Source organism: Coenobita brevimanus, chromosome 20 (assembly GCF_032717465.1).
Source record: "Coenobita brevimanus isolate Jiangsu-jjx chromosome 20, ASM3271746v2, whole genome shotgun sequence".
In the NCBI taxonomy this organism is placed as follows: domain Eukaryota; kingdom Metazoa; phylum Arthropoda; class Malacostraca; order Decapoda; family Coenobitidae; genus Coenobita; species Coenobita brevimanus.
The window spans coordinates 22,066,431-22,084,209 of record NC_136973.1 but is presented as its reverse complement, the minus strand read 5'-3'; positions in this window follow the sequence as shown (position 1 = coordinate 22,084,209).

Here is a 17,779-nt window from a genome sequence, read left to right as displayed (position 1 = left end):
CCCCTCAGGTCGAGGCCCCAGACAGGTGAGCCTCCCTGACAGTAAGTGAAACAGTGAACTAGTAAACCCAGGAAACATGGGGAAAGACAGTGACAGCGACAGTGATCCAGAGTACAGTGACAGTGCTTACACGGAAAATATATTAAACAGTGGCCCAATAGAAACTCGTGCCATCAGGGTGAGAAGTGTATTTTGTCAAATAATTCAGTCCCTCCCCGCATCAAGGAACCAGGGAGTTTTCTGTGAGTCTAGAGGTAGGTGCGCGGGCGAGTTGAAATATAAGTGTACGTGTCCCCGTGACCAGGTGACAGTGTCGAGTGTCGCTATCCGCACCCTACCTCTATTATGGTAATATCCTCGAAACAGACTCCCAGTCTCAGTATCCTTAAAGTGAACAACCCCATTTTATTATTATCTTGAAGTGACATAATAATCCCAGACAATCAATGAAAGTGAACAACCCCATTTGCATAATTACCCTCCAAGTGACATTAAAGAATACCCGCGATCTCCCTGTGTAATAGTGATAATATATGTGATCATTCTGTGAAGCCAAGTGTAATCCTGTATCTCTGTTCCTCTATATGCTAAATATCATCGTATGTACACTGTTATGAGTAGGACCTAAGTAATAGATGTGATACGGTATACTGCCTGTTTTTATGTCCTGTTCCTTTGTTAGTCTTTACATCCGGTCTAGAAAAAGGACCCCATTTCAGTAGCTCGTGTTTTTACGACGAGAAGTCGCCTTAAAAACACAGCATTACACTGGTGGCAAGCGGTGGTTCTAGATCCAAGTAAAGCACGGAGGAACGCAGAAAGGAAACTTACAATGGCAGCCAAACCACACATCCAATTGCCGTGGTTCAACCCGGACCAGTGCGACCTAGATGTATATTTAGACATGGTCAAACCCCTCCTAGACATAGGGTTCGACTCAGACAGAGAAAAGATCGCAGTCACACTACCTAACCTAGGGAAAATAATCACCACTGTCACTTCCAAAATCGTCCCGAGACTAAATTGGGATCAATTCAAACAAATTGTGAAACAGGCGGCGACACCATCTCTGGGCACAGTTGTAGCCTTGTCGGAACTAGACGCCCTCACATACGACGGAATCCTCGATGACACCTTCATCCAGGCTAGGCGGCTCGTCACCGCTGTGTACGCGGGCACAGACGCAAAAACCCGGGAACAACTCATATTCCACAAACTCCTCAGGATCCTCCCCGATTTCATTAAAAACCACTTCATAATACATGAACTGACGGGAGACCTGGATAAACAAATCAACTTAATAAGGCGCCTTCTAACCGTCCACTCCTCCCCCAAATGCATCGGCATCATCAACCATTTCCCCACGGATCTCATCCCTGTAAATCCTTGGGAATTTACTCCTTGCTGCCCTGAGTGCCCAATCCACGACATTCGTGAGCAGCTAAAAGCTGCCCGGGGCAGCAAAACAAAACAAGAGCGCCCACAAGCCTCCCCACCATACGCCGATTGCCCCAAGCCTCAAAGAAGAAAAGTGAAACGAGGAAGTCACAGAAGGCACCCCCCCACTGCCCCCACATCTCATTGTAATGACGGGGGCAACCTCACATCTCCCCCTGTCGATGACAGGGGAAACCGTCATCTTTCCATTCCCCTCCTCCCACTATCTCTTCTATTTTGCCCTCCCCTATTCCTACCACTATTCCTAACCCTCCCACCTCACACACCACTTTCTCCACTACTACCGCCTCCCACCTTCCTATTCCTCCCCAACACAAAGCCTGCCTCCCCCTTCGCAGGCCTCCTAGAACCCTTACCCCATCTTTCCCAAACCCACTTCCCAAAACTGCCTCCTCCTGTCTACTCCCTCCCACCTACCACCCCGCACCACCCACCACCACCACATCCCCGCCACTCATTTTTCCCACCTACACAGCCTCTCTTTCCTCGCTCACTTCCTCCACCCCACCATCAACCTCTCTAAATCACCGCCCGCTACGCCCGCCACCAACACCTTACAACCAGAAACAAAAATTGAGAGAGTGCTATGGCGCCGCCACGACCGCCAACCTGTCAGAATCCAAGGGACCCACCACCTTCTCCGACTCCTACGCCGGACCAACCATCCATCCTCCCTCCGGCTCACTCTCATCCCCCATCAGGAGCCTAACACCTTCACCACCCACTGGGTCAGCCTCACCCAACACTTCACCCCGGCCTACCAGACTTCCACCTCCACCACCTACCACCTCCAGTCACGGGGCCGTGACTTCAACAACGCAGAAGGTGGTAAAATGCCCGCCGTGCCCGCCGCAGGACCTCCCACCTCACCACCCCCCACACCACCACCAAGCCACCACCCCACCACCACCCCGGGAGGACACACTGGTGAGTTTAGTGACCCCTGGCAAGAGGGTCATCAGGGCATCACGGCCCTGAGCCCATATTCCCCGCAAGTGCCCCAACCCCAGGTGATCAGGGGAACCGAACTACTGCGCGGGCGGGGTAGTGATCGTCAGACCAGGGGTGGGACTGAAAAGAATTCAGTCCCAGGTAACACCGTATTGACGGTCTTGTTACACCCTCTAGGGCAGGAAGCCCAAGGGCAGGAGGCCCAAGGCTACGGCCTAAATAAAAAGAGATTGACAGACTTAGGCTATGGCCTAACTGAGTGTGCAAAGGGGAAGGTGACCCCAGGCTCCGGCCTTAACACACTAAGGAGAGCGAGTTGCCTTTGTGCATCCCTCTCCAGTTGCTCTTCGGCTACGGCCAGAATACGGTCCAGGGTAGAGAGACCCTGCTACCGTATGTGTAGCGCTACCCAATTATGGAAGCGGCGTCCCGGGGTCGGTACCTTGCTGCAACGGACGGGCGAACCAGTTCGCCCGTTAATCGTCTTCCGTACGGGCAGACACTCGGCTCCGGCCGGGGCACGTACCAGGGTAGAGAATTCCCTGCAGGTAGGATCTGCGCCCCTCACTCCAGCTTGTCTCCTACAACGGGAGGAACACCACGCCGGCGGTACCTTGCCACGGCGAAAGGGCGACCTCGATGACCCTATAGGTGTCCCCCGTACGCCGGGCAAGTTCACGGCTACAGCCAAGGTGCACAATAGGGGAAGGAGAGCCCCGGCTCAGGCCTACAGACACACTCAAGGGACCACGAGTAGCGTGAGTCTTCCTTTAGCCTCTTTCCCTTCGGGGAGCCCTTCGTCGCCATCCGGGCTTATAGGCCCGGAGGAGGCACTAGAGTGGTGGCAAGGCCCGATATCGTACCTACCGCCCACACCCGGGAGTTCTTTGACCCTGCCGGAGCCCCACAGGAGACGCTGCCGCAGCCCAGCCCTGACGGCGCCTCTACCCCTGAGCACCCGCAGTCCCAGGATGCCCAGGCCCACCGCCGCAGTCTACAACGAAGGCGATCCAGGCTCCCTCACTCCCCGGAGGCAGAGGAAACAGGCCTGACTGCTCCGGTTGTTCGGCCCTAGTCCCTAGGGCCACCAATCAGGTTGAGGCCCCCAGACTACAGGGCCTCCCTGCACCCCACCGGCACGGCCCTAGTACAAGAGCCGCCCCTCAGGTCAAGGCCCCAGACAGGTGAGCCTCCCTGACAGCAAGTGAAACAGTGAACTAGTAAACCCAGGAAACAAGGGGAAAGACAGTGACAGTGACAGTGATCCGGAGTACAGTGACAGTGCTTACACGGAAAATATATTAAATAGTGGCCCAATAGAAACTCGTACCATCAGGGTGAGAAGTGTATTTTGTCAAATAATTCAGTCCCTCCCCGCATCAAGGAACCAGGGAGTTTTCTGTGAGTCTAGAGGTAGGTGCGCGGGCGAGTTGAAAGATAAGTGTACGTGTCCCCGTGACCAGGTGACAGTGTCGAGTGTCGCTATCCGCACCCTACCTCTATTATGGTAATATCCTCGAAACAGACTCCCAGTCTCAGTATCCTTAAAGTGAACAACCCCATTTTATTATTATCTTGAAGTGACATAATAAACCCAGACAATCAATTAAAGTGAACAACCTCATTTGCATAATTACCCTCCAAGTGACATTAAAGAATACCCGCGATCTCCCTGTGTAATAGTGATAATATATGTGATCATTCTGTGAAGCCGAGTGTACTCCTGTATCTGTTCCTCTATATGCTAAATATCATTGTATGTACACTGTTATGAGTAGGACCTAAGTAATAGATGTGATACGGTATACTGCCTGTTTTTATGTCCTGTTCCTTTGTTAGTGCTTTACATCCGGTCTAGAAAAAGGACCCCATTTCAGTAGCTCGTGTTTTTACGACGAGAAGTCGCCTTAAAAACGCAGCATTACATGCCCCATGAGGAGTGTAGGAGTCCAGGGTTATGCAAGTTTGTCCTGACATTTAAGATGAGTGACCAGCCTCACTCATCCCTGAGTGCCAATGCGTGAGCAGTAAACTCCAACCATCCCTTGAAAATAAACCTGCACTGGCTCAGTCCAATTGGAGTGTCTTAACCCCTCCCGTCCAGCAGATGTCGCGAGCGCTCCCCCCACCTGGGCATTCCTGAAACAAATTGGGAAAATCGTCTATATTTAAACCTTCATATCCCAGTTAGTACTTAACCAAATAAAACAAACAAGGTGTCATATTACTCATCAGTCCTTCGACTTCACGCTGATTGCATCAGATGGTCCGTGAAGTGCGTGTAGGGAGAGTGACTGAGTGGGGAATGAGGGCAATTTTTGTTGTTTTTTTGCCAGTGTCCATATGCATGGTGGAGGTTCGGTGACACACCTTAGGCTTACACTAGTCCACCACAATAATAGCACTTCGATAGCACTTCCAGAAGACCAAAATCCACTACAAACACTATTTACATGAATAATTTTCTATAATCAGTCATACTTAATGCTCATAAGCTGGTAATCATAGCAACGACCTTGAAGGCAGGCTGTCTGCTCACCTTCACCACCACCACCCCGCCTTACAGACAGACACTCTCTCTCTCTCTCTCTCTCTCTCTCTCTCTCTCTCTCTCTCTCACACACACACACACACACACACACACACACACACACACACACACACACACACAAGACATGCTAAGAAGGATAATAACATCATTCATTAGACCAACCCTGGAATATGCATCAGTAGTCTGGAGTCCTCATCTCAAAAAGCATATAGACAAGATTGAAAAAGTTCAAAGGGCCGCTACAAGATGGATACCAAGCTTAAGGGACCTAAGCTACGAAGAAAGACTAAATAAACTGAATCTACCAACACTACAGGAGAGAAGGAAAAGAGGTGACATGATAATGCTATATAAGTGCATATCAGGAAAGGAGAAAATAGACATAAATGATTACTTAACATATGGAGAAGCATCAGCAAGAGGACACTGCAAAAAACTGCATTAGAAGAGAGGTGATAAAGACGTAAGGAAATTCAGTTTCCAAACAGAGCAATTGATCAATGGAATGCACAACCGAATGAAATAGTGTGTGCCAAAACAATTCACAAATTAAAGGATATGTACGATAAATATGGTTTAAGACAGGGGACAGTACGAGCTTGACTCATTCCTGTAATGATACAATTAGGTAAGAACAGTAAACAGCAAAGACAGTTACAAAAAGAGCCTAAACTATAAAAAGGGAAATTATCAAGACCTAAAGAAGTATTTCTTAGAAGTTGATTGGGAAAATGAGCTTAGAGGAGAAGATTTAAATGCTGTATATAAAAAATTTTGTGAATTTTATGAAATAGGAGTCCAGAAGTACATCCCACAGCACAAAGAAGCAGATAAGAAAATACAGAAATGGTTCAATACAGAATGTAAAAAATCAAAAGAAAGAAGGGATTTGTTGTGGAATAGATACAGAAGACACAATAGTGAAAGGGCGTATTATAATTACAAACAGGCAAGAAACGACTATACAAGAATAAGGAGGGAAGCCCAAAAACAGTTTGAGGAGGATATCATAAATAAAAGTAGTGATCAACCAAAGCTGTTTTACAGCTATATCAGAAGCAAAACCAAAGTAAAAGATATAATACAATCCATTACGGACGAGGGAATCACTTATACACAAGAGAAAGATATTTGTGAAGCACTAAATAAGAATTTCCAATTAGTTTTTACAGAAGAAAAAAATTTTGAGAGGGACTATGTGGAACACGCATGTCCACACATACTACCAAATATACAAATAGCAGAAAAAGTAATACAGGAGGAGTTAAGTAGATTAGACAGAGGAAAAGCAAGTGGTCCTGATGAAATTTCATGTTGGGTATTACGAGAATGTGCAAAGGAGTTAAGTAAACCATTATTTTTAATTTTCAAGAAATCCTTGAGTCAAGGTAAACTACCTGATATTTGGAAAAAAACAAATATTGTCCCCTTATTCAAGAAAGGAAATAGACAAAATCCACTCAACTACCGACCAGTATCACTGACCAGTGTTGTAAGCAAGGTATTAGAAAAACTTATAAGAAAAGCTTGGGTAAATCATCTAGAAGAACACAGTATGATAACAGAAAGACAGTTTGGTTTCAGAAAAGGAAAATCATGTGTTACTAATCTGTTGAGCTACTATGACAGAATAACAAACACAATACAGGAAAGGGAAGGATGGGTGGACAGTATCTATTTAGATTTCAAGAAAGCTTTTGACACAGTAGCACACCAAAGACTTTTATGGTAACTGTACCATCAAGGAGGAATTCGAGGCAAACTGTTTTGTTGGATGCAAGACTTTCTCATAAAAAGAGAAATGAGGACAGTACTAAGAGGAAACTACTCATCATGGAAAGAAGTGACTAGTGGAGTACCACAGGGTTCAGTGCTGGCACCAATCATGTTTTTAGTGTATATAAATGATATAAACAGTAACACTGGAAATGAGAGCTATCTGAATATGTTTGCAGATGATGCAAAAATACAAAGGAGAATTACTAACACAGACTCTTGTAGGGAGCTACAAGAAGAATTAAATAAACTTCATGAATGGAGTAGTACATGGTAAATGGACTTCAATGTGGACAAGTGTCATGTAATCAAGTTTGGTAAAAGTGGAAAAAGACCTGATTGGGATTATAAGTTAGGAAATAAAACCCTATACACATCAGAAAGAAAGACCTAGGTGTGATTATCATTAACAGACTATCTCCGGCTGACCACATCAGCGAGAAGGTACGGAACATGTATACACTGCTTGCAAATATGAGAATAGCATTCACATACATAAATGAAGACATGCTAAGAAGGATAATAACATCATTCATTAGACCAACCCTGGAATATGCATCAGTAGTCTGGAGTCCTCATCTCAAAAAGCATATAGACAAGATTGAAAAAATTCAAAGGGCCGCTACAAGATGGATACCAAGCTTAAGGGACCTAAGCTACGAAGAAAGACTAAATAAACTGAATCTACCAACACTACAGGAGAGAAGGAAAAGAGGTGACATGATAATGCTATATAAGTGCATATCAGGAAAGGAGAAAATAGACATAAATGATTACTTAACATATGGAGAAGCATCAGCAAGAGGACACTGCAAAAAACTGCATAAGAAGAGAGGTGATAAAGATGTAAGGAAATTCAGTTTCCCAAACAGAGCAATTGATCAATGGAATGCACTACCGAATGAAATAGTGTGTGCCAAAACAATTCACAAATTTAAGGATATGTACGATAAATATGGTTTAAGACACGGGACAGTACGAGCTTGACTCATTCCTGTAAAGATACAATTAGGTAAGAACACACCGCTCACTGGCTCAGTGGTGGCGTTCTCGCTTGCCATCTGGTAGACGGGAGTTCGAGCCTTGCTCAGGTTGTGAAAAGTTTCACTGACGAAGTGGGTGGTTACTGTCTCCCTTGAGCAAGGGGATGGGTGTGTGCATGTGTGAAGGTCACAACCTTGCCCTTAGATTGGACTATATGAGCTCTCAGCTCCCTTCTGGGAGGGTAAAAGCTGACGATCACGACCATCAAGTGATCCTGACCAACCCGGTGAATTACACATGCACAGACAGAGATGTATGTTTGTCTTGCATTGTCGCTCGATTCTGGCACCGCTGAGCGAGTAGAAGTCTGGGTATTACAACTACTAGAAATAATACTGTTATTACTACTACTACAACTACCACTACTACAGCTACCCAGTTCTGGTGTCAATATTGTTTCCCACGACTAGTTATAGTTTCACACTATTGTTGCATATTATATAAAGTTGTTTATTCATAATTAACAATCTGCAACATAGTATGAATGATAAATAATCAAACACCATTTCACTGAAAAGTGAGGCTTGGGATGGGATGCGCATCAGACATCTTCTTTTAATCAAAACCTAGAGTAAAGGTAAGGCGATAGAGAAATATGAATTTTACATATGTTTAAGTCTTGGGGAGAAATAATTACCTTGTTGATATACTGTAATGTAATCAATACTACTTTATTGAGGTGTATAATGGTACAGTTATGATGTTTTTATTCATGTATAAATCCCAGTTGTCTGTGGAGGTTTAGCACCTCTTATTTTGCTGACCTCAGCGCCACACCCAGTGTGGGGAAGGCGGCTAACAGCAGAAAGCACGTATCACTAGAACGAGAGGGACGTATAACTCCGAGCTCTCTCAGTGTCGCAGTTGTATCTTTCTGGCCAATAAAGAGAGATTTAATCTGCTCAGTTTTGCTTCACCTGCACATGCTACCTTCTAAGTTCCTTCAACAGGATTCTACACCGATTCCCACCATCTCCAGTGTGTGAGAAGACGTTTTGGTGGAGTGTGTCAGCCGGAAGTGACTTCGACCAGGAGCAGCGTTACCTTGCTTGGAACTGTGAGGTCACGACTCAGCTGATATATATAAATTGATGATCAGCTGTAGGGTTCCAAGCTGATATATATTAGTGACTAGTTGAGGAATTCCATACAGCCGAAACGGTTACAGTGGCGGGATTCCTGCCTGCTATTACATATTTTTGGTGCCAGCGGTGCGACGAAACCTATTATTGGTGCCAGTGGTGCAACGACACTTGGTGTTCCATGCTGGGATGCGACAAGGTGCAACCGCTCGTGATCTTGCAGGTGAAACACAAAATCTTACTCTCCTGTGCAAAGGGACTAATTGTGTAGTGAGTAAGTAGAGCAGATATCGGAGTAAATCTCGTTCTCTCTTCATCTCTGCCTGGCGAGACATCTCTACCTTCAAGCGCGAACTGGCAATTATCTCTATCTCGTACCGAGGCCAGTACGGTGAAGGGTTGAATCGTCTGGACGCATCTAGCAAATCTGGATGTGGAGGCAGGGTGAGCGTGCGGCACTGCGGTGTGGTGTAGTGGAGCTGTGTGGCGCGGTGGAAAGCCGTTAGAGATGGAAAACTCAATTCACTTTGGCGACTCGAGTTTTTATGAGTCACTCACCGAAGAGAATCGGGTAGTTGAGTCACTCGATTCACCAAGTCAGTAGCCTGGCTGCAGCAACCGTTACTTCTGCCAGCCGACTAGCCGAGCAAGTCGGTGTGGGTGAGAGAGCGTAGCTCGCTCGCTCAACACTCGGTTAATCATTGAATGTTGCCAACTCCCTCCTATTCATTATTGACTAGCGTTTAACTATGGACCTGATGCAAGAAAATTTTAATTATCGAGGTAAAGAATGAAACACCTATATTACATAATTTAAAAAAAATTTACTATTCCGTTAAACAAATTGAATAAATGACATATTTAGAGCAAAAATAAACATAATCCATTAAACTGTGGCAGTTAATAAAATGCCCGCCGTGCCCGCCGCAGGACCTCCCACCTCACCACCCCCCACACCACCACCGAGCCGCCACCCCACCACCACCCTTGGGAGGACACACCGGTGAGGTTAGTGACCCCGGGCAAGAGGGTCATCGGGGCATCCCGGCCCTGAGCCCCTATTCCCCGCAAGTGCCCCAACCCCAGGTGTTCAGGGAAACTGAACTACTGTGCGGGCGGGGTAGTGATCGTCAGACCAGGGGTGGGACTGAAAAGAGGTCAGTCCCAGGTAACACCATCTTGACGGTCTTGTTACACCCTCTAGGGCAGGAAGAGGCCCAAGGGCAGGAAGAGGCCCAAGGCTACGGCCAAAAGAGAGAAAGAGAGATAGACACAGGCTACGGCCTGACAGAGTGTGTAAAGGGGAAGGTGACCCCAGGCTCCGGCCTTAACACGCTGAGGAGAGAGAGTTGCCTGTGTGCATCCCTCTCCAGTTGTTCTTTGGCTACGGCCAGAATACGGTCCAGGGTAGAGAGACCCTGCTACCGTACGTGTAGCGCTACCCAATTACGGAAGTGGCGACTCAGGGTCGGCCTCTTGCCGGAACGGACGGGTGATCCCGTTTCTCCGTTAGTTGCTTTCCGTACGGGCAGACACTCAGCTTCGGCTGGGGCACGTACCAGGGTGGAGAATTCCTTGACGGTAGGATCTGTCCGTATTGGAGAGAGTGCGGCAACTGAGCCCCTCACTCCGGCTTGTCTCCTACTGCGGGAGGAACACCACGTTGGTGGCACCTTGCCTCGGCGAAAGGGCGACCTCGATCACCCTATAGGTGTCCCCCGCACGCCGGGCAAGTTCATGGCTTCAGCCAAAGTTCACAATAGGGGAAGTAGAGCCCCGACTCAGCCCTATGAACACACTCAGGGAACCACGAAGAGCATGAGTCCCCCTTTAGCCTTTTTCCCTTCGGGGAGCCCTTCGTCGCCATCCAGGCTTCTAGGCCAGGAGGAGGCACTAGAGTGGTGGCAAGGCCCGATAACGGACTTACCGCCCACACCCGGGAGTTCTTTAGCCCTGTCGGAGCCCTACAGGAGACGCTGCCGCAGCCCAGCCCTAACGGCGCCTCTCCCCCTGAGCACCCGCAGTCCCAGGACGCCCAGGCCCTCCACCGCAGTCTACAACGACGGAGATCCAGGCTCTCTCACTCCCCGGAAGCAGAGGAAGCAGGCCTGACTCCTCCGGCTGTTCGGCCCTAGCCCCGAGGGCCCCCGATCAGGTCTAGGCCCCCAGACCACAGGGCCTCCCTGCACCCCACCAGCGCGGCCTTAGGAAGGAGCCGCCCCTCAGGTCGAGGCCCCAGACAAGAGAGCCTCCCTGACAGTAAGTACCAGTGACTTAATAACCCAGGAAACAAGGGTAAGACAGTGACAGTGACCCAGAATACAGTGATAGTGATCCAAGGCACAGTGATAGCGTCTTATAAAAGATATATTAAACAGTGGTATTAACAGAAATTCGTGTGTAAAGTGTTAAATAACTCAGCCCCCCCTGCACCAAGGAACCGGGGAGTTTTCTATGGAACTAGAGGTAGGTGCGCGAGTGAGCCGAAAGGCAAGTGAGGTGCCCCCCGCCCCCCGCGACTAGGTGACAGTGTCGAGTGTCGCCATCCGCACCCTACCTCTATTATAGTAATATCTCCGACACAGACTCCCAATCGCAGTGATCCAAAGTGAAACTCCCCCATTTATTATTACCCACAAGTAACATGATAATTAATTCAAACTAACAACCACAGTGAAGTGATATTCCATTCAAGCAACAGTAAAGCATATCCCCGACTGCCCTGTGCCACGTGTTAATATATATTGGATCAGTCTATGTAAACAAGTGTAAAATTGTATCTATGTTCTCCTATGTGCCAAATATCGTTGTATGTACACTGTAATGAGTAGAACTTAAGCAATAGATGTGATACGGTATACTGTCTCTTTTTATGCCCTGTTCCTTTGTTAGTGCATTACATCTGGTCTAGTAAAAGGACCCTGTTCCAGTGCTCGTGTTTTTACGACGAGAAGTCGCCTTAAAAACACAGCATTACACTGGTGGCAAGCGGTGGTTCTAGATCCAAGTAACGCACGGAGGAACGCAAAAGGGAACTACAATGGCAGCCAAACCACACATCCAATTGCCAAGGTTCAACCCGGACCAGTGCGACATAGACGTATATTTGGACATGGTCAAACCCCTCCTGGACATAGGGTTCGACTCAGACAGAGAAAAGATCGCTGTCACACTACCTAACCTGGGTAGAATAATCACTAGTGTCACTCCCAAAATCGTCGCGAGACTAAAATGGGATCAATTCAAACAAATTGTGAAACAGGCGGCAACACCATCTCTGGGCACAGTTGTAGCCTTGTCGGAACTAGACGCCCTCACATACGATGGAATCCTCGATGACACCTTCATCCAGCCTAGGCGGCTCGTCACCGCTGCGTACCCGGGCACAGACGCAAAAACCCGGGAACAACTCATATTCCACAAACTCCTCAGGATCCTCCCCGATTTCATTAAAAACCACTTCATAATACATGAACCGACGGGAGACCTGGATAAACAAATCAACTTAATAAAGTGCCTTCTAACCGTCCACTCCTCCCCCAAACGCATCGGCATCATCAACCACTTCCCCACGGATCTCATCCCCGTAAATCCTTGGGAATTTACTCCTTGCTGCCCTGAGTGCCCAATCCACAACATTCGTGAGTAGCTAAAAGCTGCCCGGGGCAGCAAAACAAACCAAGAGCGCCCACAAGCCTCCCCACCATACGCCGATCGCCCCAAGCCTCAAAGAAGAAAAGCGAAACGAGGAAGTCACAGAAGGCGCCCCCCTACTGCCCCCGCATCTCACCGTAATGATGGGGGCCACCTCACATCTCCCCCAGTCGATGACAGGGGAAAACGTGATCTTTCCATTTCCTCTCCTCCCACTATCTCTTCTATTTTGCCCTCCCCTATTCCTACTACTATTCCTAACCCTCCCACCTCACACGCCACTTTCTCCACTACTACCGCCTCCCCCCTTCCTATTCCTCCCGAACACAAAGCCTGCCTCCCCCTTCGCAGGCCTCCTAGAACCCTTACCCCATCTTTCCCAAACCCACTTCCCAAAACTGCCTCCTCCTGTCTACTCCCTCCCACCTACCACCCCACACCACCCACCACCATCACATCCCCGCCACTCATTTTTCCCACCTACACAGCCTCTCTTTCCTCGCTCACTTCCCCCACCCCACCCTCAACCTCACCATACCCACAAACCCCTTCCCCCACGTCACCCTTGCCTGACCCACCACCACCTTCTTCTGATTCTGATCCTTCACCAACCACCCCACCTCCTCCAACCCGCCACTCCCAATCACCGCCCGCTACGCCCGCCACCAACACCTTACAACCAGAAACAAAAATTGAGAGAGTGCTATGGCGCCGCCACGACCGCCCACCTGTCAGAATCCGAGGGACCCACCACCTTCTCCGACTCCTACGCCGGACCAACCATCCATCCTCCCTCCGGCTCACTCTCAACCCCCATCAGGAGCCTAACACCTTCACCACCCACTGGGTCAGCCTCACCCAACACCTCACCCCGGCCTACCAGACTTCCACCTCCACCACCTACCACCTCCAGTCACGGGGCCGTGACTTCAACAACGCGGAAGGTGGTAAAATGCTCGCCGTGCCCGCCGCAGGACCTCCCACCTCACCACCCCCCACACCACCACCGAGCCGCCACCCCACCACCACCCCGGGAGGACACACCGGTGAGGTTAGTGACCTCAGGCAAGAGGGTCATTGGGGCATCCCAGCCCTGAGCCCCTATTCCCCGCAAGTGCCCCAACCCCAGGTGTTCAGGGAAACTGAACTACTGTGTGGGCGGGGTAGTGATAATCAGACCAGGGGTGGGACTGAAAAGAGGTCAGTCCCAGGTAACACCGTATTGACGGTCTTGTTACACCCTCTAGGGCAGGAAGAGGCCCAAGGGCAGGAAGAGGCCCAAGGCTACGGCCTAAATAAAAAGAGATTGACAGACTTAGGCTACGGCCTGACAGAGTGTGTAAAGGGGAAGATGACCCCAGGCTCCGGCCTTAACACGCTGAGGAGAGAGAGTTGCCTGTGTGCATCCCTCTCCAGTTGTTCTTTGGCTACGGCCAGAATACGGTCCAGGGTAGAGAAACCCTGCTACCGTACGTGTAGCGCTACCCAATTACGGAAGCGGCGACTCGTGGTTGGCCTCTTGCCAGAACGGACAGGTGATCCCGTTTCTCCGTTAGTCGCTTTCCGTACGGGCAGACACTCAGCTTCGGCTGGGGCACGTACCAGGGTGGAGAATTCCCTGACGGTAGGATCTGTCCGTATTGGAGAGAGTGCGGCTCCTGAGCCCCTCACTCCAGCTTGTCTCCTACTGCGGGAGGAACACCACGTCGGCGGCACCTTGCCTCGGCGAAAGGGCGACCTCGATCACCCTATAGGTGTCCCCCGCACGCCGGGCAAGTTCACGGCTTCAGCCAAAGTTCACAATAGGGGAAGTAGAGCCCCAACTTAGCCCTATGAACACACTCAGGGAACCACGAAGAGCGTGAGTCCCCCTTTAGCCTTTTTCCCTTCGGGGAGCCCTTCGTCGCCATTCAGGCTTCTAGGCCAGGAGGAGGCACTAGAGTGGTGGCAAGGCCCGATAACGGACTTACCGCCTACACCCGGGAGTTCTTTAGCCCTGTCGGAGCCCTACAGGAGACGCTGCCGCAGCCCAGCCCTAACGGCGCCTCTCCCCCTGAGCACCCGCAGTCCCAGGACGCCCAGGCCCTCCACCGCAGTCTACAACGACGGAGATCCAGGCTCCCTCACTCCCCGGAAGCAGAGGAAGCAGGCCCGACTCCTCCGGCTGTTCGGCCCTAGCCCCGAGGGCCCCCGATCAGGTCTAGGCCCCCAGACAACAGGGCCTCCCTGCACCCCACCAGCGCGGCCCTAGGAAGGAGCCGCCCCTCAGGTCGAGGTCCCAGACAGGAGAGCCTCCCTGACAGTAAGTACCAGTGACTTAATAACCCAGGAAACAAGGGTAAGACAGTGACAGTGACCCAGAATACAGTGATAGTGATCCAAGGCACAGTGATAGCGTCTTATAAAAGATATATTAAACAGTGGTATTAACAGAAATTCGTGTGTAAAGTGTTAAATAACTCAGCCCCCCCTGCACCAAGAAACCGGGGAGTTTTCTATGGAACTAGAGGTAGGTGCGCGAGTGAGCCGAAAGGCAAGTGAGGTGCCCCCCCCCCCCCGCGACTAGGTGACAGTGTCGAGTGTCGCCATCCGCACCCTACCTCTATTATAGTAATATCTCCGACACAGACTCCCAATCGCAGTGATCCAAAGTGAAACTCCCCCATTTATTATTACCCACAAGTAACATGATAATTAATTCAAACTAACAACCACAGTGAAGTGATATTCCATTCAAGCAACAGTAAAGCATATCCCCGACTGCCCTGTGCCACGTGTTAATATATATTGGATCAGTCTATGTAAACGAGTGTAATATTGTATCTCTGTTCTCCTATGTGCCAAATATCGTTGTATGTACACTGTAATGAGTAGAACTTAAGCAATAGATGTGATACGGTATACTGTCTCTTTTTATGCCCTGTTCCTTTGTTAGTGCATTACATCTGGTCTAGTAAAAGGACCCTGTTCCAGTGCTCGTGTTTTTACGACGAGAAGTCGCCTTAAAAACACAGCATTACAGTTAAATTCTATCTTTCTATCTATCGGCCGACGCCATTATCCTCGATGGGGTTACCAGGACTGAATCGTCTCTAAACCAACCTTTCTCCTGCCAGACATGACCTTCCTCCCACTCAAACCCACTCGCCCTCATATTCCTCCTCACTCCATCTCTCCACCTCATTCTTGGTCTCCCCCTACCACTAATCCCTCACACCTCACTCTCAGTCTTTCACTCTCCATACATTTCATAATATACTCTCTTTACAAATTAGCATTTTAAAAAACAAGTTCACGGACCTTTAATGCTAGAATAAAACAGAAATGAAAAACACAGCGACCTGTTATTTAAAATCCTTCCCAATTCGTGAGTCACCAGTGACTCGGTGAGCCGGGCCTTGGCCGGGCCCCACCGCATCTCTCCGGGGTGGCCTGAGTCATGTAATTCGAGTTCTACGAAATCTTGTTCACACTCAATAATCGAGGCTGGAACACGCTGCCTGCAAGTGGTCCTGTGCTATGAGTGGTGATGTGTGCTCACACTACTGTCCATACCAGGCAGTGGTGTGAACACTGAGCAATACTTATACCGCGACCGGGTATTTCAAACTCGTGAGTGGTGAGCCGGGTCGGGCCCCGCCACATTTGCCCGGAGCGGCCTGAGTCAGTCGAGTTCTAAGGTTATAAGCACAGAGTTGTACATATAGAGCGCGCGTCCCTGTGTTGTGGTATGGGCGATAAGTGAAGCCAGCGGGCCCGGCGCGGCGGCCATCTTGGGATGCCCACTCTACCGAGTCCCGACCTTCCCGTACAGCTCATCATAATTCACAAATACTAACCTTTCCCGAGTGTTTTTTTGCATTATATGCTGATGTAAATAGATAGAGCAGTTATCAATATAATTACTTTAGCTATTTTAAGTCTTTTCTCCATTACTATTGCGCTCTGAATGAAGTGAGAAGAAAAGTTATTCCCGGTCCCCTTACCTTGTCTCTACGGACCATTTTACTTTGGATACACAAAAATCAACGATTAGAAGCGAACATATACCAATTTATTAATAGCATTACATTAATTGAGTGGATGGTGAGTGTCCTCACTTACTGGTTCTTAAATAATACTAACTTAGTGTTTTCCTAACATAACAGCCTCTTACTTTAGCAGTGGTTGCTTTTGTAAGATGATGCAAACGTATCTTGCAATATGCAAGCACCACTGCTTTAATAAGAGAAAAAAATGTGATTATTATCAGGTGAACATTCAAACATATGGGAATTATGTGTTTTAAATGCAGTGCTACCAGTCTCTTTCAATACAGAATATGCAACTAGAGAGGAAATTCTGGGAATGTTACGTAGCTCTTTGTCATGACTTTTCAACATTTTCTGAAATATTTTCTCTGTGGATCTGCAGACAGACACAGCACTCATAGAGGGCTTTATCAAGCCGCCTTTGTCCTTAACCAGTATCAATGCACAACTTTTATCATTGTTCTTAATTTCTGTTGCTGTAAGTGCAGACAAGCAATCTGGACATGAAATATTTCTCTTTACCATTTTAACTGCATACACCTACTGCAGCTTCCTTATAATCTGACACATCTGTAAAGTTTGGACAGTCTACATAATCATGATCTTCTTGGGCAGGACTACGAGGAATGATATCATATCTTCTTGCCATCATAATATCTTCAGTTTTATCCTCTAAAGCTTTCTTCATGACACTGCTAGATGTTGCAGATGTGAGCACTTCAGTGAGGTCTTGTGCAGAGACATTCCCGTTTGACGTTTTTATTTCATGCCTCAGAAGGAGTCTCTTGAATGCTGCCATGAGGTTGAACGCAGAAAGGTTATTTCGAAAGCCACCAGATGCTCGAATTGCACAGAAAAAGAGTTCTAAGTGATCCTGTGACAGCTTATAAGTTAGAAAGTACTGGAGTGGCTTATTTACACGTACAAACTGTTTATAAAGTGCCTGAACACTCTTAATGGCAGCCAAAAAACCAATGAAAGGTGTCTTTCTAGAAGTTTTGTACATGAGGATGTCATCAGAATTAGTGATAGTCATTAGATAAGCAAATGCTTGATCTAAGAATGACATTGAAACTACTTCTGTCTCAGGTTGAAGTGCTGCTTTCATTCCTCTAGCAAATTTGTTTCTCGAGTTCAGTACATCAAAAAGTTTATCAGCCATTTGCAGAAATTTAACTGTACCCTGACAATCCTTAAACTGTGGGAGATGTAATGAATCCCGACAGAAGATT